At 46.6% G+C, this 9270-nt stretch overlaps 1 protein-coding gene across 1 annotated transcript in view; it reads right to left on the bottom strand.

Moving 5' to 3' along the window:
• Positions 1 to 7294, bottom strand: part of SNCAIP (synuclein alpha interacting protein) — a 124633-nt gene extending 117339 nt beyond the window's left edge. Inside the window, exon 1 of the mRNA XM_083356252.1 lies at positions 7089 to 7294. The gene's annotated coding sequence lies outside the window, so the exon portion shown is untranslated. The remainder of the gene's footprint in view (positions 1 to 7088) is intronic.
• Positions 7295 to 9270: the final 1976 nt, after the last annotated feature.

Below are 9270 nucleotides of genomic sequence, written 5' to 3' on the forward strand. Positions count from 1 at the left end.
AGAAAGGCTGGTTCTCCCATGATTCTTAGACTGCCCAGTGACACCAGTGTTTATCCCCAAAAATACTGCAGGAGAAGTTTATTTGCAAAGAACATCCTTTACCCTCTAATCAATGTGACAACTTTTTCCCATTAGACTGGAAATCTGTCAGAACAAATGCTTTCTGCTCATCCTAAATTGGGACCAGTACTTTAAACTTGTTTATAAATTATTTGGAATCAAGGGTGACTACTGAACAGGTCATGCTTGCTGATGACACTTAAATATTTAGAAAACCTAACACAAAATAGAACACCAAAGAATGCTAAGAGGATCTGTCAAAACAGGGGGACTGAAATGAAAATGGCAAATGCAGTTCAACAAGGGAACAAATAAAATTATTTATATTGGAGCAAAATAAAAATTCTAATATCAGTTGTGGTTATTTTTTAAAATCCTTGATTTAGTGCAGAGCTACAATAAAAAGGTAAGAACTATGCTGAGGTTGATTGGGGCAAAAAAAAATAAAGTTGCTTTTATAAAATCTGTGCTATGATCCTACTTGGAATGCTGTGTGCAGTTATGACCATTGCACAAAACTGAATGGAACTGAAAAATAATGATAGGATTATTTCCCTCTTATAATACTAGAATGAGAGGTTATTAAATTATGCTAAATAATGAGAAATACAAGACAAACAAATGGAAATCCTTTCTCACACAGTGTTCAGGTAAACTGAAATTTGCTATTGCAAGATTAGGAGAATCCTAATTTATTTCTGAAGATATCTTCTGCTCAAAAGAGCCTAGAGCAAAATAAAAACAAATATATATGAATCAGTCATCCTTAAATTTTAAAAAATTATATTTATCACAGGAAATCAAACAGTGACAAGTCTTGGACTAGTATATGAGTGAATAGTTAGGTTTTCAGTTGTTCCTTTGGAAAAAAAAGACAGCATTTCAGTCAGCTGAAGCTCCAATCTGAATGATACCAAAGATGCAGTGATGGCAGCCACTTTGCAAACTTTAAAAGGATAGGCAAATTCATGAAATATAAAGCTACTACTAATTAGTGATTATAAATTAGGGCACTTTCAGATTGTTCAATCCCTTTAATTAATCCTATCCTTGGAGGTTGGGAGAAAAGAGAATAAAGGGGATGTGAATTCCTTCTGGAATCTATCTTTGTCTTTGTCTTTGTCTTTTATTAAATTTGTATACCGCCCTTCTCCCGAAGGACTCAGGGCGGTTAACAGGGCATATAAATAACAATACAAAAATTAAAAAGGAATTAAACAAATGCCCAATTAAAAATTACAATAGCAGTAAAAGACCCATTAAAAACCCTAACATTCCCCATCAGGCCAGACCAGCTAGTTCAAATAAGTGGGTCTTCAGACCGCGCCGGAAGGAGCGAAGGTCCGATGCCATCCGGAGCTCGACCGGCAGTTGATTCCATAGCGCCAGAGCGCCCACAGAGAAGGCCCTCCCCCTGGGGGCCACCAGTCGACATTCCCTGACCGGAGGCACCCTGAGGAGGCCCTCTCTGTGGGCACACACAGGGCGGAGGGGAGTTGACGCCGGCAGCAGGTGGTCCTCGAGGTACCCCAGACCCATGCCATGTAAGGACTTGAAGATCATAACCAAAACCTTGAACCTCACCCGGAAGACAACTGGTAACCAATGTAGCTCGCGGAGCAAAGGTGTAACATGAGAGTAACGGGAAACTCCCAAGACAACTCTCGCGGCCGCATTCTGTACCAGTTGGAGCCTCCGAGTGGTCTTCAAGGGAAGCCCCATATAAAGAGCATTGCAGTAGTCCAGGCGAGAGGTCACGAGCGCATGAGTGACCGTACACAGGGCATCCCGGTCCAGATAGGGTCGCAACTGGCGCACCAGGCGAACCTGGGCGAAAGCCCCCCTAGTCACGGCCACTATATGGTCTTCCAGAGTAAGCCGTGAATCTAGGAGGACACCCAAGTTGCGAGCCCTATCCACAGGGGGTAAGGACTCACCCCCCATAAGAAGGTGGAATATTTTGAATGTCCCGGGATGCCGGAATGCACAGCCACTCAGTCTTGTCAGGGTTGAGCTGAAGTCTGTTCCTCCCCATCCAGGCCCGAACCGCCTCCAGGCAACAGGACATCACATCGAGGGCATCACTGGGGTGGTTTGGGGTCGAAATGAAAAGTTGGGTATCATCAGCATACTGATGATACCCAACTCCAAAACCACGAATGATCTCACCCAGCGGTTTCATGTAGATGTTGAACAGGAGAGGCGAGAGGACTGACCCCTGAGGAACTCCACAAGCGAGAGTCCTAGGGGTCGACCTCTGCCCCCCTGCCAACACCGACTGCGAGCGTCCCAGGAGATAGGAGGAGAACCACTGAAGAACTGTGCCTCCCACTCCCAATCCCCTGAGATGCCGCAGCAGGATACCATGGTCGATGGCATCGAAAGCCACCGAGAGGTCTAATAGGACAAGGACAGAGGAATGTCCTCTGTCCCGAGCCCTCCAGAGATCATTCACCAGAGCGACCAATGCCGTCTCCATGCTGTACCCGGGCCTGAAACCCGATTGGAATGGGTCTAGATAATCCGCTTCATCCAGGACCAGGGGAAGCTGATGCGCCACCACACTCTCAACAACCTTCGCAAGAAAGCGAAGGTTGGAGACCGGACGGAAGTTATTCAAAACAGCTGGGTCCAGAGCAGGCTTCTTGAGGAGAAGTCTCACCACTGCCTCCTTCAAGACGGCGGGGAAATTACCCTCACTCAAGGAAGCAGATATAACTGCCTGGAACCAGCCTCATGTCCTCTCCCGAGCTGCATAAACCAGCCAAGAAGGGCACGGGTCCAATAAACATGTGGTGGAGCTCAGCCTCCCCATAATCCTGTCCACTTCCTCAGGGGTTACAGAATCAAACTCCTCCCAGATAACATCGACAAGACCGCCCGTGTCCTGATCGTCAGACTCTGCCCAGTTGGAGTCCAGACCGGTCCGAATCCGAGCGATTTTATCCAGCAGATGTTAACCAAACTCCTCGGCACGACCCTGCAAGGGTTCCTCCCTCACCTCCTGATTAAGGAGGGAGCGGGTCACCCTAAACAGGGCGGCCGGGTGATTATCTGCGGACGCGATGAGGGTAGAGAAGTAATTACACCTCGCCGTCCTCATCGCTGCGAGATAAGACCTAATAAAGGTTCTTAGTCGCAACCGGTCAGATTCGGATCGGCTGGACCTCCAACAGCTCTCTAGGCCCTGTTTCCGATGCTTCATCTCCCGGAGCTCCGTGGAGAACCATGGAGCTCGTTGGGATCTGCACCGGGTCAGGGGCCGCAAGGGTACAACTCGGTCAAGTGCCCCAGTGGCCGCCCTTTCCCAGGCTTCCACTAGGGCATCCGCCGAGTTGTGAGCGACGGAGGCAGGTGGGGACCCCAGCGCTGCCTGGAACCTATCAGGATCCATTAAGTGTCTGGGGCGGTACCATCTAATTGGCTCCGTACCCCCACGGCGGGGGGTGGCAAAACGGAAGACCAGCCGCAGGAGGTAATGATCGGTCCATGACAGGGGCATAATGAATGGAGAGCCCCCACCAAGATCATCAAACCACCGTCCAGATAAGAAAACCAGGTCAAGGGTGTGGCCTCCCTCATGAGTTGGTTCAGAAATTACTTGCGTCAGGTCCATGGCCATCATGGAAGCCATGAACTCCCGAGCTAGCTCAGATGAACCTCCCAGGGATGGTAGATTGAAGTCACCCAAAACTATAAGTTTGGGGAACTCAATCACCAACCCAGAGAGGACATCGAGCAGCTCGGGCAGGGCTGCCGCTGCGCAACTAGGCGAAAAGTACACCAGCAGCAAGCCCAACTGCGCCCCCAGACCAAATCTCAAAAAGAGAGACTCACACCCGACTATCTGAGGAACGGTGGTCTCCCGCGGACATAAGGTCTCCCTAATAGCTACCGCCACACCCCCACCCCTAACTTGAGCTCGAGGCCGGTGTAGCACCTGGAAACCTGGTGGGCAGAGGTCAACCAAAGGGACCCCACCCTCTGGGCCCAACCAAGTCTCCGTGGATGAAAAATCCTTCAAAATTTAAATGTTTGAAAGTTTATTTCTTCTTTCTCTTTTAAAACATTCCTATGAGAGCTCTCCTTTATTTCTTTTGAAGGAATTAATCTCTGACTGTACAGAATAACAAAGTTGGAAGGGATCTTGGAGGTCTTCTAGTCAAACCCCCTACTCAAGCAGGAACGCCTTATATCATTTCAGACAAAGGTTGTCCAATCTCTTATTAAAAATCTCCAGATATGGAGCACCCCCAACTTCTGAAGGCAAGCCATTCAATCACCATACACCATTGCGTGGTGAGATGATTATCCTCTTAAAGGAAACATCAACAGGACAGAGTCTCTGTATTCTTCTCCAACTGGATTACATTTAACCTCCAAAAATAAACTGCCTTGTCATTCTCATTTTTTTTTATTTAATATGCATTTAATGCTTGTGCAAGAGAAAGGGTAGATATCTTTTTTTTGCAAATATTCTCAGAAAAGCAAAGCAAAACAAGCAGCTCAACTTTATTACAGTATACAGTACATTACTTCCAATATCCGAGACAGTATGCCTATCCTCTGAAAATCATTTGTTCTTGAATACTACTGGAAGGATACTGTGGCCTTCATGACCTGTTTGCAGACTTCTGCTTGCTAACTATGGAAGTTAAATGCTGAATTGCAGGCCACTGGCCTTATGTTCCAAGTTGAACATAATGATGAAAAATGTACTGAATGGCAACTAATCTACTGTAATTGGCCTTGAGCCCATCTCCAAAGTAAAGTGCTTTTCACACCCAATTTCTCCTCCACATGAAATATGGCATAAAGGTATCATCCTGGTTCTTGAATCAACCAAATGCAACTGAATGTTTAAAGTATCAGATTTTTTTTTACCAGAATAGTTTTATGAGCAAACTGCAGTATTAATCTCTAAGTCTTATTCCTTAGATTCCTTATCATGTATTTAACAGAAATCTCAAAAAAAGCACTTACACCAGATATGCAAAAGACAAAGAGTTTGTAGAGCATTTTGCTGGACAACAAAATTCAGTTAAAAGTTTTCCTCCAAAATCTTTTAAAAAAACAGAAGACACAACCCAATTTATTTCCAATTCCTTTAAAACAAGGGTGTCAAACTGCTAGCCCAAGGACCAGATGTGTCATGCCAAAACCGTGCCCACCCCATTGGTGGCAATGGGGAAAAAGTCACGATATGTCACAACACGTCACATGATGTTGAGAATTTGACACCCCTGCTTTAAAATGTTGTTATGTGTAATTTGAATATTTGTGTCCTTTAAAAATATTTTCAGCATAACAGGTACCTGGCTCAGAAGTGAACAATTTGCACTGACATCATAATTTATTTAGAAGAATCGCTGAAATTAAGATAATGGTAACCTTTCAGAGATCTGATATGTATATGGTTAAAATAGTAATAAATCCATTGATTTCTAGCAGACTAGTTCTGGTGTTCTTCTTCTTATTATTATTATTTAGAGGCCTGAACCCTCTTGTTCTTTGATGGATACCTGTCAACTGCAAGTTGATTAGATCCTTCTTGTTCACTTTAGAAGGAAGATCAGGAAGCATAAACTAACAGCAGGACAATGGCATCCTGCTCACCAGTCATTCTACGCAAGCATAACATGCAACAGGAAAAACTAATTACATCTGAGGGGTTTGCTCAAAGTAACACTGAGAATTGTCAACAATGATCATTTCTGAGGACTATTTCTTCTTTACACGGACTTCAGCAAAGAATGCTAGCATTTCCTGTGGAAACTTTTTTGGGGCCAGTAACATCCCACCAATTTTGCTTTTTTTTTTTTTACGTCTTTAACAACACAAAATAGATACACCGTGGCATTCTGACAGTAACCGCAACGAAATGTTTGCAGAATTCACCACCTTGCTGATTTGTTTCAGAAAAAGCATCAGGAGTCAAGGAAACAAAAAAAAAAGGGGGGGGGAGGGTTTACAAGATCAGCAGAGGCAAGTCAGAAGCGAGTTAGCCTCTTCGCCGTCCATAAAAGTGGCTTGCAAATCTCCGAATCAAATGACAAATGGGACTTTCAAGTCCGTTGCCTTTTTTTTAAAAAAATCCTCACTGATCTCCTTCGCTGGCTCGCATGCTTTCCTCACTCTCCATTTCTCACCCTCAGTACAGCACTACTACTATATACGTTGCTGGTTTCTGGACGTTGTTTGATAGCCACCCATGCAAAGTACCGTAGTGCAGCGTTTCCCAACCTTAGGAACTTGAAGATGCGTGGACTTCAACTCCCAGAATTCCCCAGCCAGCTATGCTGGCTGGGGAATTCTGGGAGTTGAAGTCCACGCATCTTCAAGTTCCTAAGGTTGGGAAACGCTGCCGTAGTGCTTGTCTAAGAACCTTTTTCTTTTTCTTTTTCTTTTCCCGTGGATAAGCTGTGGTCTTTCCGTAGTTGGCTATAGGAACACCTCTCACTCTCTCTCACTCCGTCTCTCTCTCGCGCGCACACAAACACAAACACACACACACACACAGAGAGAGATACGTTTAAGAGGTTTCCCCGCTACTACAGGCAGCGTTTGTCCCATTTTTGTTATCCAGAGCCGCCCGCTTGGCAAGAAACTGCCCCTTGAACAGAAAGCTTGAGGGAAAAGGGGAAAGGAAAAAAAAAAAAGGTGGGCTACAAAAGAGGAAGCCAAAGCGCGCCGAGTCGCGAGCAACAAGAGGGACCAGCGGGCTGCTGAGAGCTGTTGCTGCCGGCGTGAGCTTTCCCGTTCAAAGAGCCCCGCAGCTGCGGCGTTACTATAGAGACACCACCGCCAAGCCTTTTTTCCCGCTTAGGGCAGCCCTCGAGACCGGCCAGTGGGGAGTCCCAGACGAGCTCGGCGCCTTCTCCGCCTCCTCCTCGCCCGTCCCCCCCCCCCCGCAAAAAAAAAAAAAAATCCAGGCAGCCGAAACGAGAGGAGAGTCCCCGCAGCAAACTTGTGGCAGCCTTTCCCCGCGCCTCCTCGTCTTCCCTCAGGTGGAACTTGGTCGCACTCACCCCGCCAAGGCTCTCTGCTCCTCCGCCACCTTCGGGAGGGGGGGGGGGAATTCCTCGCCGCGGCTCGACAAGCTCCGGGCTTCCTGCTGCTGCTGCCGCTGCTGCTGCCGCCGCGGCTGCCGCTGCCGTCTGGCTCCAGCAGAACGCGGCACGGGAGGGCTTGGGGACGCGAGCGCCGGCTTCTCGGCTGCTTGCGTCACAATAAAGCCGAGGCCATTCCCCACGCCGGGAATTCGGGGGGCTGCCGAGAAGGGAGGGAGGGACGGGGGGGGCCCTGCCACGTGACTTCAAAGGGAGGCCCTGAGGGAAAAGCAAGAAGAGCAGGCGGCGAGGGGACGGCGGTGGTCAAGCAGAGGCGGCTCGCTCCTGCTCCTCTCCCGAGCTGTGGCTGAACGGCTGGAGCTTCCCCACCCACCTAGCTCCTGATGCTGAAATAGCCCCCTTCAAGCCCACCCACCCACCCCTCCTCCGGCCGCTCCTCACCGACCCCGCGTTCCCGTCTCCCCTACTCTACTCGTTCGCCTCACTCTCACTTCTTTTCGCTCTTCTCCCCCTTCGCCACCCTGCCGCTCTTTTTTTTTTTTTCCCCTTCCTCGCCACAGGTCCTGTGGTGCCTCTGCTCTCCCCTTGCCTCTTCCTCCCTTCTATCTTTCCTCGCCTTTCCTTTGGCGAGCGTTCCTTGGCTCTCCCGCCTTCCTCGCTGCCGCCTCCCGGCTTCGTTTCTCGCCCAGTCCCAGTTCTTCCTGCCACATTTTGCCCGTCCTCCCATCTGGCATCTCACCTCCTCCTCCTCCTCCTTTCTCGGTGGCTTCTCTTCCTCATCCTCTCCGGCTTTAGTCCTGCGTGTTTGTGTACGTGGGTGTGCGTGTATTACTTTCCGTAGACGTTTTTCAAAATATTCTCCTGTTTTTTTTTCCAGAGCTGCTCCTGCCTCCACCTATCCTGAACAATGGTAGCCTCGGCGTCTTTGCCATCTCTGAGAACCTAGAGGGTTAATAAACTTTTATGCAGAACAAAATGTGTTTTCTGTGCCAGTTCAGATGATAAAAGGAGTTTATTTTCAGGCTCAAGAGTAGATGAAAATGATACTGTGTTGTTTGTTTCTAAATAAATATATTGACTTTTTTGTTTATTAATACGATTTCTCTGGAACATCTCTTGTTGCTTTAATGCAGTCATTTAAGGTGAGGGTGGACAGCATAAATATATGCAGATAAATCATCTCTCCTCCTCCTCATTATAGTTAATAATAAACTAACTTTGGGGTCCCTCTTCAGAGGGATAGCAGGAAAATGATCCTGGCAAGTGTGCTGTACTTTATTGTGAAAATGCTTGCTGTTAAGGCCCATGTGATCTGAACAGATGATGGACCAGAAAAAATAAAGTCCCAGAAGAAAGAAGGAATAGTAAAAGAAGGAAAGACAATGGAATAGATGATAAAATGGATTGAAGAGATTGTAGGATTGTCCTTGGAAAAGCTACACATTTTTGCCAAAGGCATTTAGTCACCAGAAATTAGCTGGTGCCATATCTGTTTCAGGCTAACTGCAAGAACAACCTTTTTTTCTTTAACTCTAATCTGCATGAGTTCAGTTCTAAGCAGAGCCCAGTTAATGGGGTGAAAATAAAACGTAGATCATGGGAATGGCAGTTGTGTCACCTTAATATTGCTGAGCAACTGTATCCAGCAGCCTCAGCCAGAATGATCAATAGCGAAGGAGGCTGTGATTCAGTGTATCTGATGGGGCTAGTTTTTCATCTCAGATTGAGGTCATCTGTTGACTTATTTTGCTTTTGTCTGGTGTTTCTAAATAGTGTTGTGTTTTTGCAAAATGTAGGGAGTCAGTGCAAACAGATCATTTGATAGTCTTCAAGAAAAAAGAGGAGAGAGAGAGCGAAAGAAAGAAAAAGAGAAAGGAAAGAGAGAAAGAGAAAGAAAAGAAAGAAAAAGAAAGAAAGAAAGAAAAAGAAAGATACCAATGGGACTCACAGATGAAAATAGCAACAAAAAAAGCAAGAAGAGTATGTTATTCTATGCATTAGTTCCTGTGTTCCTTAGCTTTAACAGTCTTTTCCTATGCAGGGATAGAAGAAATCAGCAGGCAAGAGAAACAGGCAGTTCAATTATAAGGGGCGCTTAAATTCCCAGAGAGGGTTAGAACTCCAGTTCTGTTGACATTAG

Source organism: Vipera ursinii (genome assembly GCF_947247035.1).
Source record: "Vipera ursinii genome assembly, chromosome: 2".
Lineage (NCBI taxonomy): Eukaryota > Metazoa > Chordata > Lepidosauria > Squamata > Viperidae > Vipera > Vipera ursinii.